General features: G+C 36.1%; 1 long non-coding RNA gene across 1 annotated transcript; it reads left to right on the top strand.

The window, feature by feature from the left end:
- The first annotated feature begins 11,709 nt into the window (after positions 1–11,709).
- LOC120613823 (uncharacterized) lies at positions 11,710–16,250 on the top strand. Its single transcript, XR_005655774.1, has 3 exons — positions 11,710–11,903; positions 14,614–14,812; positions 16,192–16,250. It is a non-coding gene; the product is annotated as an uncharacterized LOC120613823 (long non-coding RNA).
- The last annotated feature ends 2,308 nt before the right edge of the window (positions 16,251–18,558 follow it).

The raw sequence follows: 18,558 nt of genomic DNA on the forward strand, positions 1-18,558 counted from the left end.
GTTTCCTGTTTGAACTCTGCTTGATTCAGACCACTCAGTGAGCTGGTTTCTCATGCAAGCCTGGGTACACCCATGGGAATAAGTTCTATTGGCGATTGTCATCTGTCTTGGGTGTCTCAGAGGAAAAAGAATAGGGAACCTTAGGGTTAGATCTTCTTTTTTTAATTCCATCCTCAAAAAATATCATCTTGGTGCTCAAGGAATGGTGCGAGGAGTAACTGGAGGCCCCTATCTCAAGATACATCCCATGTAGATATTCTCTCATTTGATACGTTTCTTTGGATTAGCAAAGATTATTTTTTTGCCTTTAGAAAGTATTTTTTTTTAAATTAAGTTCATTAGGGTAACATTGGTGAATACAATTATATAATTTTCAGGTGTACATTATCATTTGACATCTGTGTATTCTATTGTGTGATTACCACCCAAAGTCCAATTTCCTTCAGCTACCGTATATTTGATCCCCTTTACCCACTTCACCTTTCCCCTAAACCCTATATTTGACCCCTTTTACTCCATCTATCTTCTTCCTCCTCCCCCACCCCACTAGTAACCTTTAGTTTATAGTCCTCTGGTAACCGCTAGTCTATATTCCATGTCCATGAGTCTCTGTTTGTTTGTCCTGCTCGTTTGTTGCTTTTAGGTTTATATCCCACATATAAGTGATATCATGTGACTTTCAACTTTTTCTGTCTGGCTTATTTTGCTTAGCATGATTATCTAGAGTTCCATCCAGGTTGTTGCAAATGGCAGTACTTCATCTCTTCTAATGGCTGAGTAATATTCCATTGTATATATGTACCACAGCTTCTTTAGCTAATCATCTATCATAGGACACTTCGGTTGCTTTTATGTCCTGGCTACTGTGAATAATGCTGCTATGAACATCGGTGTGCGAATATCTTTTTTGATATGGGTTTTCATGTCTTTGGGGTAAATGCCCAGTAGAGGGATTGTTGGATCATATGGTAGATCAATTCTCAGTTTTTTGAGGGACCTCCATACTGTTTTCCATAGTGGCTGTACCAATTTGCAGTCTCACCAGCAGTGTGTGAAGGTTCCTTTTTCTCCACATCCTCTCTAGAAAGTTTTTAATTGACATATAAATATTTACAGGAGGACAGAACCTGAGATAATAATAGTCAGTGACTTTGAGGACTTGTCTAATGGAATGGAGTCCCATCCCTGCTCAGAAACCTTCAGTGGGTCTTCAGTGTCTTTGTAATTAGTCTGAACAATTGAACTTGGCACATAAAAACTGCTCCCAGATTAATCTTCTGGCCTGAACTCTTCCTAAATTCTCCCATCCTATCCCAGATGTTGATATTACAGCTCTTCTGGAGTCCATGCATCTTCTTAAACATGCTACTCATTTTTTTCACCTATCCCTCATGTTCTCCTCCCTATCACTGCCTTAAAAAGTCTATACTTTTTGGGCTGGGTTCAGATGCCACCTCCTGCATTTTCCTTGAGTCTTCAAATTGATTTCTCTCTCCCTTAGTGATTCTTAATGCAGAAAACAGCTCCTACTTGGACAAGATGACATTATACTACAGGAGTTAGAGAAAGAGTTAAAGTTTCAGCAAACTGACAGTTCATGAAGATTTTACTAGATAAACACTGGGACTTCTTTCAAGAGTATCTCATCAGCACTTCCCCCTACCTTTATTTTTACAGTTCTAAGGTTTACTCTTTCCTTTCATATTTAATCTAATGAGATCTTTTCTTCCCTGAGTGTCATCTGGGTCCACTTCCTCTGCTGACCACAAGGCAATTCTTAGAGGAGTTCCCTCATAAATTTCATGTGTTAAAAACCTGGCTGATGAGCACTCTCTTTCTCCTTTCTCTGCAGATCTTAGTAGACAAGAAGGCTTCAAAAAAATTCCCATGTCTGTGTACTTAATATTTACATCATCCTATAGCCTCGAATACAAGTCTAGTATACAGTACTCCCTGCCAGACATAGAATTTTCTGTCTTCTCCCTGATAGACTGTATATTTCTTGGCAGTTGCTTCATGGGGCACACACAATTCTATTACTCCATGTAGAGTACTTTGTACTTTGTAAGTGCTTAATAAATGTTTGATGAATGACAGTCCATGAGATCTTAATCTATAGGGGAAAATCTACAGAGAGAAGCCAAATGAGAGTGAAAAGAGCTGTTGGAAGAGATGTAGAATGAGGAGCTCTTTGGATCAGCTTATGTCATGCTGCCATTTTGCCTGAAATTGGCTTGGAATCAGACTGCAACATACCTGTTTACATAAGGCTACGGATGTCAGCCTATAAGGAATTTAACATCCTTTTCCTTGCTTTATTTTTTCATGCTTTACCTTTTCATGCCTTTTCATTCACAATAATGCTCAAGCTTTATTGCTTCTTGTCACATGAAGCTGTGTTGAACATGTAGGAAGAACTGAAAAAAATATTAATTGTTTTATTCTCTAATTAAATCCACCGTGGAGTAGATACTACAGGGTGATGGTTTTTAGTGGTGTGGGAAAGTAATTTGGGGAGTTATCTCCAAAGATCAAATATGCAAATACTAACTGAATTTGAACTCTCTAGTCCTCAGGGGAATTGAAGCAGATCAAAAACACTTTTCAAGAAACAAGCCATAAGTAGTTGAAAAACACAAAAGTTCAAATCACATCCGGTATAACACTGTGAGAGAATTTCTGCAGCAGAAGGAAGTCTGCTATTCTTGACCTGAACTTTAATATTCTACAGTAATGTGTGGGCTACAAAAATGCTTCTAATCTCACTGACAAAGTTATATTCTTATCCATAAATCATATCTGAAATTAGAGGAACCAACTGACTGATAGCAAAAAATTTTCCCAGTGGCAATATATGTATATGTACATATATTTAAATCAAAGTAATTGATTAATATTATAAAAACTTCATCTCAGTTTTAAGTGGTGTTTTTCTTAATTTCATGTGCATTATTTTAAAAACATGGCACAGACATAGACTTTAAAACCCATATGCCTCTGGCATTATTCATACAGAAACTTTCAACCAGCCTGCTTTGAAAGCACTTTTAACTATAGCTCATATCATTAGTGTTTTTGCTGTCTAAGCAGAAATAAATTGGGATGCAGCTTAGCAAAAGGCCAAAGAAAACATAAAATGAGAAGAGTAATAGATATATTTTGTAAACGTTTTCCTGTATAATTAACATCTTAATTATTTTTAATTAGTATATTTTCACATATCTGAGAATGTGAAAGAGTATTTTGTTAGGATAATCTGTGTTTACCAAAATGCTAACTTTGGAACTTGTAGTTTTTACTCAGTTCTTGCTGCCAGGCTTCCCATCTGGGCCCTCACAGCTTGCTGTCAGCTCCTGATCTTAATTCTGATCTCCAGACTGGAATTTATAGTTCCCTGATAATTGTTTTTGAAAAGTCCTATTGATACTTCTAACTCAACAAGCAAAAAATGACCTCACAATATCATCTCTAAATAATATTTGCATTCAAATTTCTGACACTCTCCATACCTGGTTCAACTTTGACTTATTTCTCTGTCTCCTACAATCAATGGTAGCTAAGTCCTATTGATTCTGACTTTGAAGTGTCTAGAGAATACTCTTAGGTTTCTATTTCTATTTCCATTGTCTTAGTTCAGGTCACACCTTTTTATTCTTGCAACAAATAATTGCCTAATTGGTCTCATGGGCCGTTGTTTCTTCTCTCTCAAAAGCATCCTTTATGTTATCCCCAGGGTATGCTTCCTAAAGAATGAAATGGATGGTAACCCTCTCCTGCTAAAGAATTGTGGTAGGTTCCCATAGCCTACTAAATATGTTTCTAACTTAACTTTTCAACCTTATTTTATGCAGCTCTCTCCCATCTCGTCACACTGAACCCCAAGAGACAGCTCACTATTGCTCACTGAGATACCCACTTCACTCCTGTGTCTTTGCTTGGGTCGTTTGTATCCCTAGAGCCTACAAATGTCTTACAACTTCTCCTATTCCATCATCCCTCCCTGCTCTAAGCATCACTCTTCCTTTAAGGTTAAACAAAAACACAATTTTTCTCGGCAGGCTTTATAGAGATGTTGTACATCAAACTTGAATTCTGTACATCAAACTTGAATTCCCAGAGAACAGGAACTGTGTCATTTTTATCTTTTTTTTTTTTTAAGATTCAACTTAGTGATGGATATATATTAATTGCTCAATGAATTTTTGTTGAATGAATAAATGAATTGTTGCTTCTTTTGTAAGCTTTATCTGATCTTCTGAAGTAAAATTATTTTCCCCATATGTAACTAAAACATTTTGTACATATCTCCAAGTTTTTTCTTTGAATTTGGTTTTCTGTGGTGTAGGTTGGTATGTTTTTCTTTGTATTTATCTTGCTTGGTGCTTGAGGGACTTCTAGAATCTGTGGCTTGATGTCTTGTCAGCTTTGGAAAATTCATGTTCATTATTTCTTCAAATATTGCTTCAGCCCCTTTCTTTCCCTCATCCTTTTTGGAACTTTAATTCCATATGTTGAGAACTCAATAAATAAATTTAATAGAAGATTAGACATAGCTGAAAAAGGGACTAATAATCTGGAAGATTGGACAATGGAAATTATCCAAAATGAAGTTCAGAGAAAAAGAATGGAAAACACAGAAAGAGGCATATGGGATCCAGTAAAAAAAAATCTATTTATTGAGTTCTCGATTTATTTATCAGTTTTAGAATTTTCATTTGGTTCTTTTTTATAGATTCTAAATCTCTGGTGAAATTCATGCTTTAACCATCTATTTTCGTTAATCTATAAATCAGAGGGGTTTTAAAGTATTTAAATAAATCCTTGGATCTCTGGAGGATTTATTTCTATTGTCTTTTTCCCTCTTGATCATCTTTCTTGGCTGTCTGGTAACATTTTATTGAACGCTGGACATGTATATAAAATTGCAGAGATTACGGATCATACTATTTTGCTCCAGAGAGAATTTAAATAAATCTTTTAGCACTTTGACACTACTGATAGTTCTGCCCAGCTTTTTATAGCCTTAGACACCACTATATGCCTCTCTATAGATACTTCGTATAAACAAGTAAATACCTCAAAGAAAAATGCTGCTCAGATTGTTGAGCTCATCTCTCTCTGCTTTCCTCCTCTCCTCTATCTTGCCCCTGTAAGTCCTGGTGTCTTGTTGGCCCTGAACTCCAATTTTTGTCTTCAGATCTCTGTGAGATGATGAAAGTTTTGCTCATCTTTTTTGCCTCCTAGCAGCTGCTTTCTGCTTGGCTTCTTAGCCTCTCCACACGTGCTGTGTATGAGTCAGTAAATGCCTTGGGGAGCTAAGCAGTATGGAATGTTGGGCTGACCTCAGTGAGTTTCTCTTCTCTCTGGGGTCCTGGTCCTGCAAAGTGTGGCTTCTTTGAGAGTTTCCAATGTCTTAAAACCGATTAATTTCTTTCATTTTATCACACCTTTGTAGTTTGTTCATTGGGATGATTGATCTGCAAAGATAATCTGCCATAGCTGGAAGTGGGACTCTGTATTTTTCTATTTGGCACTTTCTTCTACTATAAATTTCTAGGTGCATTTCTTTCTCTCATTTATGAATTTCTTAAGAGCAGGAACAGTATTTTATTCTATTTTTCTCTTGTAAATCCCAATTTACTAATTAATTCATCTAATGATTTTTTTTTGAGCACCTACTATGAGCTAAGTGTTGAGGATATATCAGAGGAATAAAATAGACAAGGCCTTAGCTGTTCTGGAGCTCATGTCCTAGTGGAAAAAAAAACCCCACAAAAATAAACAAATAAACAGCAAAAAGATAAAATAAGGGAGAGTGGAGACAAAGATGCAGATCTTTGAGATGCAGATCTCTGAGAATAAGGGACCTGCAGTGGGGCATGGATTGCTTAATGTATAATCATCAATACTCCCAAATTCTTTAAATCTAGTTATGTGCTGAAAATCTATTTGCTAATGAAGGAGTCATGCATTGATATGATTTTTACTTTATGACACAGAAATAACCACTTTTTCTATTCAATAATTTAAAATAGTAAAATATTAAAATTAAAAAAAAATTAAAATTTTATTGCCCGGCTTATATGAAAACTCCCACATATGCTTGTCTGCATATACACTCCTACATAAAATGTCAGAATTTCCAGGCCCAGAGACTTGGTGGATTTAGGCTAAGCCATATTTAGTTCATGCATGATATTTTCCTCTAAAATATCCCAAACGGAACAATCTCTTACAATCTGAATATTATATAACTTTCCAGTAAATATTTTTTTGTCAACATCTAACTTAAATTTTTATTTTTATTTTTTTACATTGAAAATAGCACAGTTCTTAGATGGCAAAGGGCAGTGGAGTAAATCTTATTGGTTCAAAAGGAATGTACATCATTTTGTTCCTGAGAGCTTGAAATGATTTATGTCACATATTACTTTTCAAAAGCTCAGTATTTACCATTTTAAATACTTTATAAATTTTTAACTCATGAAATATCAAATAACTTTGTCAAGTATCTGATATTATCGTCATCATTATACATATAGGGAGGCTGAGAATTGTAGCACAGAGAGGTTAAATAACACCAGACCACACACGTAATAAAGAGGAAAGCTGAGATTTGAATTCAGGAAGGCTGGCCCCAGGGTCTGGGCTAAACTGCTATGCCAGGATGCCTGCACTGAGTCTTGAGACTTGAATTTATGATAATTCCACTACTGTGGAATTTAGGTTTTCATATTAAGAACCAAAGTGTTTACCAAGGATTTAAACTACCACTTTCAAAAGTGCCCAGTGTATAAGTTCTTGCCTTGAAAATGCTACTGATTAGAATATTATCATAAGAGAATCCATTAATGTTTCTTTGGGCCAATTAAAGTGAAAGCATTTCTGAAAGTGTATTAGTTGCAAGATGCTCCCTGTAAAAAGGTTTCTGTCATCAAAGTTTGCTGGATGTCATGTGTTATATCCACATATCTGAGATTCACAACATACATACATGTTAAAAATACTGAACAGTTCTTCAATAAAGACACCTATTTAACTTCTTTTTCAACCTAGACTTTACCAAATTAAATTTACCAAAAAATTATGTATTTATCATTTATTTATTATTACACTTATTAATATACTATAGAATCGGCTTTGTACAATTTTGAACTGGTTTCTTAAAATCAAAGCTTTGTCTCAGAAATTTCTATAAGGCAAGCAAAAAAGTGAAGGGGGCTGAAAAAATGACCAAGAAGTAAAACAAGGATACAGACATTTTTTTTGCATACAATGTTGAATAAGCTGCTAAAACGATAATTCTCTTCATTGAATAACATTGTCCATTGGCTTTATTTCTGATCTTAGACAGCTTTAGATATAAGTTTGAGAAGTATAGCAGGGAACCTCTCTTGCCCTTCCCTTGTGCTGTGAATGTGTCCTCAAAGAGCCTTGCTTTGTTTGACATTTTAGAATGATTCCAAATGCTCAAAAAGGGCAGATTCTAAATCCAGATCTGGTGAGAAATGCTGTTACTTATCTGAGAAGAGCCAAAGGGTGCATACACATATGTGAAAAGGGGATCTTTTTAAAACACAAAAATGAGAGAAAGAGAGAGGACACTTGATATATAGAGATTTGTTATTTATTTAAAGCTCTGTGGTTATGCTAATCACTTCATGCTCTAATTTATCTACATCTGGAATGGGATTCCCAACCATATTCTACCAATATGGTTAAAAATGCTGTATTTTCCTCTTCTTTCCCCTCCCATCCCCTCCTCTTTCATTCTCCTGCCCCATTCCCACCCCTGTCTCTCTCCCTCCCTCTTATTCTCTCTCTCTCTCTCTCTCTCTCTCTTTCTCTCTCTCTCTCTCTCTCTCTCTCTCTCTCTCTCTCTCTCTCTCTCTCTCTCACACCAAACACACACACACACATCACACACACACATACCACACACACCAGTCAGATTTAGGTTTATTATATTTTGGGACAACTTTGTCCTCACTTCCCACATCTTCCCCATGGTAGTCTGCCCCACCCCTCTCCCAGTCTTTTGATTCTTCTTGGACAAGTTAACAGTCTCAAGAGCAACACAGAGAACAACTTGGCTTTCTCACAGTCATTATTGCTCCTCATGCTTCTGTCTCTCAACTTGACTCCCAAGGCCTAAGATAATTGAGAGCCCTGCTGCATGGACCCTCAGTGTCACACTTCAATTTTCCATTAGAATTGGGCCTGTTCCAGCAGGGAGGAAACTGCTCTCTGTAAGTAAGCATGTGACCTGTGCAAAACGAATTCATTTTTCAATGGCATCAGAGGACCATTTAGTAAATTACTTTCATTGCACAGATTACCACCCTTGTGTCCTGGGGAGATGGAATTGGTGTCACATGCATGAGCTTTTTTCTCCCTGAGATGAAGTGTACTTACATAAAGGGCTCTGGCCTGCTGATGTGCTTGAGTCTGGAAGGTATTAGGCTGAGGGTCTGCAGGACATGGTGAGCATGGGTATAATGTTTGGTTCCTGAAGTTTCTAGAAGGGTTTTATGGGGATTCTAAAACTAAATTCTTGAAGTAACATTTGATGATAACAACAACAATGGCAACAATGGTTTATTTAGCCTTTATTTAGCCCAAAATCTCACACAATGTTTTAACTATTCTCACTTTTACATTATTACCATGAATCTCAAATGATCTCTGAAGACTGCTAGGCAATCTTAACAATTTCCTGGATGTTCGCCTTCTCACTTTCCAGCAGGACCATTTCACATGTCTTCTTCCTTAAATCCCCAATAACATTCTATCCCACTAGCCCACACTGGGGTTAACGTCACCTCACGATTTATAGATGCAATCACATGAGAGGTACCTCATTTTCCTACCATTGTATCTGTCAACTTTCATGAATCTGTACTCATACATTTTGCTTTCCATTTTGCTGAAATGGAAAAAGAATCCCTGATCTCATCTGAGGCAAACCTTTCCACTTGTGTGTACCATTCTCCACTCTTCCTTACCTTATCAAAGACTTCATTCCTGCACATACCCCTCCTCTCTCCATCATCATCAATTTCTCTTGCTCTTTGGGGATGTCTTCTCATTTCCATTTACACTGTTTTTTTTCCCCTGATCTCATCTAATCCCATGGCTTTAAATACAATCTCTACTCTGATGACTTCTAAATTATATCTCTAGCTAGGGCTTTTCTTCTGAACTCCAAACTCATATGTCCTGCTGCATACTTTATGTCTCCACTTGAATATCTAATAGGCATTTCAAAATTAACATAGCTAACACAGAACAAGGGATTTTAGCACCCTACTCTTACCCTAAACTGCTGTTTCTCAAATACCCACTTCACAAGAATCTAGTGGTGCCAATAGGTTCCTTGCTTTTCTTCACATCCCACCTCCATCCATTCGTCCATCCGTCTGCCATCTGTCTGTCCATCCATCCATCCATCCATCCATCCAACCATCCATCCAAGCATCCATCCATCCATCCATCCACATCCATCCATCCATCCATCCATCCATCCATCCACACTTAAGTTCTTTTACTCCGTATTCTGAATTTGACTATTTTATCATCTCCACTGCTATAATTCTTCTCCAAGCCTCAATAGCACCTTCTAGCTGCCCACTTGCCTTCATTTTTCCTGGTTACAACTTATTTTATTATTAATTGGGCAAAGACATCACACTGTGGTTAACATCACAGCATGCAGCATCAGACTGCCTGGTTCGAATAACAAACTAGTTAAAGCGAGAGTCAATTTATTAAAGTGAATATCAGAGCATATCGCTCTCTTACTTAAAACCCTTTAATGACTTTGCATTATAATTGAACACAATTAGATTGTTAATCATGGCCTAAAAGGCCCAGGAAGATCTGGCCCTTGCCAGACTTTCTGAACTCAAGTCCTATTATCTCCCCTTTACCTACTCCATTCTAACCAGCTGAATTTCTTTCTCACCTGAGAACATGCCAAGCTACTTATAGTCTCTGGCCTTTCAATGTGATACTTCCCTAAACATTTGCATGACTGCTCTCATCATTTCACATCTCAGTTCAAATCATCTCCTCTCAGGGGCCTTCTTTAATTACCCTCTTGGAGACACTCTATATCACATGACTCCATTTTCTTCATAGCACTCACTATCTAAAATTTGCTTATTCATCGAGTTGTTTCCATGTTTACTGTTAATCTTCCTCACCAGAATGTCAGCTTTTTGAGGGCAAGGACTCTACCTTTTGATTCCCAGAACCTAGACAAGGTCTGGTAGAGAGTTATATACTCTGTAAATATTTGTTGACTGATTGGACCAGTGCTTTTCTATTTATTGGTTAATATAAGTAATTCAGGTACATGAAAAAAATTTTAAATAGCATCAAGGCCAAAAATAATAAGCATAATTATCCTTCTGCTTGCTCTTAGGACCTCCTCTTCAGGTCCTTGTCCCAAAAAATAAGTTAGGTTTTGGAAGTTGTAGAATTTAGCACATTAACATCACTATTCTCTTCTTCTATTTTTAAAAGTTACATTATTGTTTAAAATGTTTTTTTGGTTACTCTATAGCCATAAATAGTACACCTAAATCATTATATTTTTGTATCCTCTTTATATAAGAAAAGAAAATGTAATAATAACTATATATGGTGTGAGGTGGGTGTAAAACTTATTGGGGGGATCACTTTGTAAGTTATATAAATGTCTAATCACTATGCTGTACACCTGAAACAAACAAACAAACAAACAAACAAACAAAATGTACACCACAGACACTTTCTTCCCTATTTGTGGCCTCTCCCCTCTCAGCTTAGGTCATTACTTTACATGAAGGTTCATTACATTTATATTCTGATCTGCAACTATAATTATGTCTTCTGTGCTTTGATGATAGGTTAGTTTCTTAAAATCAAATATCATTAAATGGCAATTGAAAATTATGATTATGTAAATATTATTCAGTGGAGAACTAAGCAGTTTGATTAGACTTGTAGAGAAGGAAAATAATCCTAAATTACCAAACCTATGACACTCAAAGGAGAAAGATTCAATCTTCAAGGTCAAATGAATTCTGTTTTCCACTTCATATTCTTTTACTTGTTAAAACCATGCTGCAGTTAACTTGCTTTGATTTGACATATGACATTTTTGACTGGTTTGCTTTGTCTTTTCCAAAACCTCTAATTGCCCCTCTTTTTTTTCTTGATATGAAAATTATAATAATAAAATAAGTCTTTTTAGAGAAGTTACTGAGGGCCAGGTATTAAATGTTTTTCATGTATTATTTCACTTAATACCTACAATGACGCTATGAAGTTGAAATTATTTTCATACTCATTTTGCAAACAAGAAAATTGAGTCAAAATAGTTTAAGCAACTTCCTAAGGTCACATACACAGTTTATAATTTGAACCAAGCAGTCTGATTTAAGAGACTGAGATTTTAATCACATTATGATGTCTTTACTCAGTTTGTAAGCATATTAAACTTCTTTATTACACTGTTATTGAAGTAAGTCTTTATTTTTCTAAATTGAAGATCTTTCTGGGGGGATTTCCAACTTCCTGTTTCAGTTTGAACTTTCAGGTTTAGAACTGCTGCTTAACTATAATCTTGACATTTCATTTTATTGCACTTCTGGTTTGGCCTGTATGTCTTCTTTTTTTTATTTAATTTAAATTTTTGGCATACAATGACAAGTAAGTTTTTCAGAAAGAGTAACTGAAAAGTAAAATTTCTGTTTCCTTGCTTGTTTAAAAAGTCACTATATTGACCTCACACTTCACTGATAGTTGGCTAGCTATAAAATTTAGGTTTAGCGTTCTATCAACACTTTGCCAACATAGCTTCATTATCTTCCAGCATCCAGAATGGTTGATGAGAAGTATTATGCCAGTTTTTTTTGGTAAGTACTTTCCTGCTCTGATTTATGTTTACTTTATCTTTTTGTTCAGTAATTGATACACCTGACTTATGCTGTAGAAAGTTTTCTTCTATGATTTATTTGACAGTTGTTTTCCTTCCAGCTCTTTTATTTTCTCTCCTTCTGAAATGCTTGATAAATTGGTGTTGAAATTCCTAGACTGAAGTTAGATCTACCATATTGCTTGTTTTTCACCACCTTTCTTTAAAATGTTTTCCTCTTTTCCTTTTATTTCTTTTTAACCTGTAATCTTTCTCTTAGCCCTTCTATTGGTTTTTATTTTGACAATTATATATTTAACTTCTAAAAGACTTTTTAAATTCTAAAAGATTTTTCTCTATACTATGTTCAGATATCTTGTTTGATTTTGTTGGATGCAGTCTCTTTTTGAATCTGTACATGAATTCTTGGTAATCGGTTACTGTATTTACCTCAGAGATTCTTTCATGTCATTGATTTCCCACAAATATTTTTCCTGTTTGTAATAAAAAAAATAAAAATTTCTAATATGGGCCACTAAGGTAAGTTTTTTTCTGTAGCTGAGTGGATCCATCTCTACAGCAGATCTCACCATCCTTCTCTCCCTCGAAAATGCCAAAATCAGATAGACTTTACTATGAAGCACCAAGAACCACATTAAAAACCTCAATATTCCCAAGGTAAATGTTCAATATCTTTATAGGACAGAGCTCTAGCTTTATGTGAAGGCCAACGGTGTGGTTGATGTGTTCTCTAATATGTGTGGGAATGGGAAATGTAGGAGCTCCGGTCCAGCTCTTTTGCATACAGTTTTTTTCCCCCAGAGACTTAAACAGCAATAATTTATTTAGCTCACAATTCTGTGGGTTGGCAAATTAGGCTAGGCTCAGCTGGGTGGTTCTTCTAAGCAGTCTTTTAATTAATCATGCTGATTATAGTCTCAAAATAAATTTTTCTAGCTGAACATCTCAACTCTGAGCTAGGATGCTCTCTATGTTTCTTTTAGGAAAATGGTTTCAACTTCTGCTTGAGTCTTATCTTCTTTGCATTCTAAAATGCAGTTTCATGTGAATCAGTTTATCTTCCAGTAGAATCACATCTACTTATGATGTACACATATTCACCAATGTGTCTGAGCTATTCATACTCTGGGGGCAGTTCACACTGCTCATTCCTCATATATAACCATGTGTAACCAGAAGAAAGTGAGTATCATGAGAAGGCTTTAGAGGAAAGGCATCCTAAAAAGTCAATATGTGGCTCAAGGGGTGAATGTGAAGGAGAGTCCATTTTACAGGTGGTGGTTCTACTAAGAGTTAGTGATTAATATGCTGATTGTGTACAAGGGATCCCTATAGTATTAAAAAAATTAATTTATAAGGACTTCATTTTTTTAGAGTAGTTTAAGGTTCACAGCAAGTTGAAGGGAAGGTACAGAGATTTCCCATACACCCCTCCCTCCACATGTGCACAGCCTCTCCCATTATTCACATTCCCCCATACAGTAGTACATTTGTTGATGAACCAACATTAATACATCACAATCAACTAAATCTATAGTTTATACTACAATTTACTCTTGGTGTTGTACATTCTATGAGTTTGCACAAATGTATAATGACCTATATCCACTGTTATAGTACTATACTGAATGTTTTCACTGCCTTAAAATCTTTTGTACTCTGCCTATTCATCCCTCTCTCCTTTCTAACCCTTGACAATTTGATCTTTTTACTGTGTCCATAGTTTTGCCTTTCCTAGAATGTCATATAGTTGGAATCATATAGCATGTAGCCTTTTCAGACTGGCTTCTTTCACTTGTTAATATGCACTTAAAGTTCCTCCATGTCTTTTCATGACTTGATAGCTCATTTACTTTTAGTTTTGAATAATATTCCATTGTTTGGATGTACCACAGTTTATATATTTACCTACTGAAGGACATCTCAGTTGCTTCTAGTCTAGAGGTTTTTCAATGGTGGTTAGTTTTTTCTCTTTCTCTCAAAACCCAGCAGTCAGACCATTTCTTCCAGCTTCTGGGTACCTCACAAAGTCACTGCCCAGTTATAACCATTAGTAGCACAGCAGATCTCCAGGACTTAGAATATAGAGCAACTGTTTAAATCTGTATTGTCTAGAAAATGGGTTGGGCTTGCTACTCTTGGACCAGCTCTGGCTCTTTTCTAACTTGGTATTCTGTGCTTATTTTACTAATAACATATTTTTTCTTCTGTTGTGAATGTTAAGATCACTGTGAAAATCTGAGACATTCAGAAGAATTAAAATATTAAATATTACTCAATATTCTACTTCTCAGAAGAAGGTGAACATTTCAGTGTATATCTTTCTATTTTTTTTTTAAATGTCAGGGGATATGTTTACTGGCATTTGACAACCAAGTCCTGCCCATGGGAAAGGGGGTAGCCCAGGGCTGTGGGTAGGACAACCAGCATCCTAGTCTGAACTCAATTCAGACTCTATTAATCCAGCAACCCAAACCACTCCCACCCCCACCAAGAGTTCAAAGAAGGTAAAATGGCCCAGGGATATGCTGTGCTGCTCTCTCAACAGTCTGCTGAGTTTCATAATTGGAGAGTGAGGAGTTCTGTTCATTTGGTTTCACAATAAATAATCAGAAGCAGGAGGTGGCGGCACAGACAATGGCAACCATGTATCTTGCTAGGTCTTTATAGCTGTGTCTCTGGATTTGTAGGCCACTTGACTTCTCAGCTCCCGCTTGATCCCTGGGGAAGGCAACCAGTGACTGATACTGTGTACACACTGGGCTTAAAGTTACTGACTCACTGCCACTTAGAAACCCAGCTGTCCTCTGGACTCATCATTGCAATAATTCCATCAAAGGAAGAGATGGTGCAGTCATATATCATCTCTTGGTTACTCTTCTTTTGAAGGTATGCATCACAATTGTTACAACTGTCATATTCAAACTGGTCTATAGTCTCAACCAGCAAACACAGCAAACAAGCCCGCAGATGCCACAGGTCATTTGGCACCATCTCCAAAGCCATAGTCTCTGATAGAAGAGTAGTGTACTTCCAATTTTTTGAGAAGAAATAGTTAGTATACAATGTATATAGTTTTTTTGACTTTTTAAAATTTATAGCTCATGTCTTTAAATATTCTTCAGAAATGAGATTCTTTATGATAGTTACCACGTGGCTACACTACAGTTTAACTTTTCTTTATTTTTGATGTTCAGGATATTTCTCAAGCTTTTCATTATAAATAATACCATGAGGAATGCCTTTGTTCATAAAGTTTTTTAAATTAATGAATTAGTAAATTAATTAATTTTGCAATCTCTTAGTTCCTTGAATAAATTCTTAGAATGGCAAATAATAGGCCAAAGTGTTTTAAAATGTTTTCTAGCTTTTGATGCATACTGCCAAATTGTCCATCTGTTGAGGCTGTTATCAGCAGATACACTTTTTATTAGTGTGTAAGAATTCTCTTTTGACTGAACTATCATCGAAATTTGACATTATCTTAAAAAAAAGAGAGACTGGGAAAAAAGATTTTCTTATCAGCATGATAAGAAAAAATACTTTTCAATGTTTTTTTTTTCTGTTGTATTTTTTGATGCTTATTGAGATAAATATCTGTCCATCCCTTTTGCATTTCTTCTTTTGTAATTTTTTCTGTTCAGATTTTGCCTATTTTCCTGTTAGTGTGATTCTCTTTTATTAATGTATTTGTAAGACTTTTATAGATATTTTTCTCTTCCATACCTCCAAGGTATTTTTCATGAATTCTTTCTCTTATGGGTTTATTTGCTTTGCTACTTTTGAAATTAAAATTTTTAAATTACCTGGAATTTACCTTTGTGCAAGTGTGATATAGAGATCTAATTTTATTGTGTTGCTAAACAGGTGGCCAACTGAACCAACATCATTCACTGAATAATATTTTATTTACCCACCAAATTTAAATGTAATTTTGAAATATACTTAATTCTTACATGCATTAGGGTCTTCTTCAAGGAAATCGATTTTTTCCTATTACCATATCTGCTTTCTGAAGCAGTAGTACACTGTTATAACTATTGTATTTTTATAGTATATTCTTATAAGTGGTAGTAAAAATTTCAATGACTAACTTATCCCCCAAATTTAAAAGCAACTCTTGCCTACTTATTCTTTCATATGAACTTCAGAATAATTTAATCACACTTTTCCATCCCCAATCTGCTGAATCCAATATATTAAGCCTATAAATTAATTTGAAGAAACCTAACATCTTCATAATACTCAGGCTTCTCCTCCTGTTGCAGGAAAAATCCAAAATCAGACCAGCGAGAAACCAAGCAGCACTCGGAGAGTTGGAGAACTCAGGTTTATTATGCCAGCGGTCCCAGAGGAGCTAGCACTCTGAAGATCTGGGCCTAGAGCTCAGTTGCAACATTCCTTATACAGACCCTTTTTGGCATGGGCTGATTGGTTAATTTGTCCTCAGACCATTGCAAAATAGCAGGAGTTGCTATGGTTACAGGTAGTTACATTGCATTACAAAGGGCGGGGATTTGCTATGGGTTACTGGCAGTTACAAAGTGTTACAAAGCACTGGAGTTGCTAGTGGGTACAGTTACGTTTGTTGCTTAGACAGATCAAACAGAAGGGAAGGTGAGTCTTTAGTCAATTTTGAGTATGGCCCATGCAACAAACATATTTACAGAAGCAGAACAGAGAGCTGATTAGCCTTTTAAATGAAAAGTCCTCTTCACTCTCAACATGATTTATCTTTTCCTTTATTCAAATAGCTAACCTGTTTCTATATAATCAGTAAAAAATGTGCAATAGAATATCTTTAATAAGCCTATAAAGTCATGCAGAAACGTGGTTTGACCCAAGCAGTCCTGTACTAGAAATCAAGAAACCTGGATTCTTGCCCCAGCTCTGCCATCAATTGGCTGTACGAACTTGGACAGTGAGCATCTCTGAGCCTGCAAAACTAGGAAGGCTTGCTGAAGCGTTCTCTAAGATCTCTTCAGCAATAGCCATCTGTGATTCCATGAATCATGAGGCAAAATTTGTATAGCATGTGGTCTCCCAAAGGAAGAGGAATGTTACTATAGCTCAGTGCACCATCGTCACAGGCATTTGTAGAACTTTTATTGAACATATCAGTCCACCATTCCTTAGATGAAAGTTACTAAGAAACAGAAGAACTGTATATACTGAGGAATTAGTTCCATTTCTTACATTTTTCTAGCTTTCAGCGCTGTGATAAAAAAACAAATTTAAAACCACCCCACAATGCCATTGTTTAAGTTCCAAAGCAGGAATGAGATGTGAGCTCTCACTGGGAAGAGGTGGGCCTCATGCTGGAGGCATGGAGCTGAGGGCACTGTTACCATTTTGCAAAGCTCCTGGGAAGTGAGACAAAAGAAATGGAGCAGCTTTGAAGGTCCCTGCCAAACTCTTCTTGAGAGCAGCAGGATTAGGAGGAAAATGAGACTACTAAGAGCATGACCAAGATTTAATATCCCCTTAGAACCCACAAAACAAAAGCACAATCATTTTCAGCTTATGATTAAAAAGAAAACATGAAGGACAGTGGTTTTGCTTGATCTCTTTAATTGGATTATAACGCTTAAATGGAAATTCTTTTGCAACAAAGTATCCAAAGTTTTATGGCCAGGACAGAACAACTCAGAGCAGAGCATCAGGTCCATCCAAGACCTTTCATCCCTAGAAAAATGGGGCTTGATTTCTACATCATAAATGGTGTTCAGCTGGACAACTCCTACTGCTTTTGAAACAATTTAGTATCAAGAACAATGGAAGCTCGAACTCAGTTTGGTTGTGGCTGTTAATAGCTCTCAGTTGGATGGATATATTTTTTTTTTTTGTCACAAAAAATGAACCGGTGATGCATAAGCAAGCATTAGAAGAAGAGCTTAATATATTGGCAGATAAAAATACAGCACTCTCTGAAAGAATGTATCATGGACATAAGCCATACAAATGTTTTTAATTTCTTTTGGTGTTAAGATACAGAAACTAGTCAATTTCTAGAGTCACTTGAGGCAACTTGCACATGTAATGTTTATTGCAGGATGGCATATGTGACTTTGAATAAATAGAGTCAGTTCTTGTGAATGTTGCCTTCCATCTCTGGCCAGGCTACCAGCATCTGGAAGTTGTGGCCATGCTGCATTAAGAAAAATGATTCAGAAGACAGTATTAGATCCCCACAAAGTTTATGTAATATTAACTTAATTTGCAGCTAACAGATGTAATACTGTTAGATGTTTCTGTGAGATGAGTCCTCTTAAGGAACTCTCAATATTAAGAGAAATAAATGGTATTTTTTTCCTAGCCCCAGAAACATATATTTTCTTTCCTTTTATAGACAGCATAATATAAATTTACCCTATTTGTACACATTGAGGTCTTTTCCCATTTCATTGTGGAAAATATCTTACTACAAAGCCTCCTTTACAATAGAGTCCTGGGAAAGTATTTTATTACACACCAAGGCGGCGGGGCGGGGACTTCATGTGGATAGAAGAGTGATGAAAATGCTATGAAAAGTGACACAGATTGAAAGGGAGGATAATATGCCAAATTATGAAACCAAAAAATTTTCTTTGATTTCATTCCAGACATAAGTAAGAGATAGTGTGAACCCATCATTT

This window comes from Pteropus medius, unplaced genomic scaffold (genome assembly GCF_902729225.1).
Source record: "Pteropus medius unplaced genomic scaffold, Ma_sr-lr_union100, whole genome shotgun sequence".
Classification (NCBI taxonomy): Eukaryota; Metazoa; Chordata; class Mammalia; order Chiroptera; family Pteropodidae; genus Pteropus; species Pteropus medius.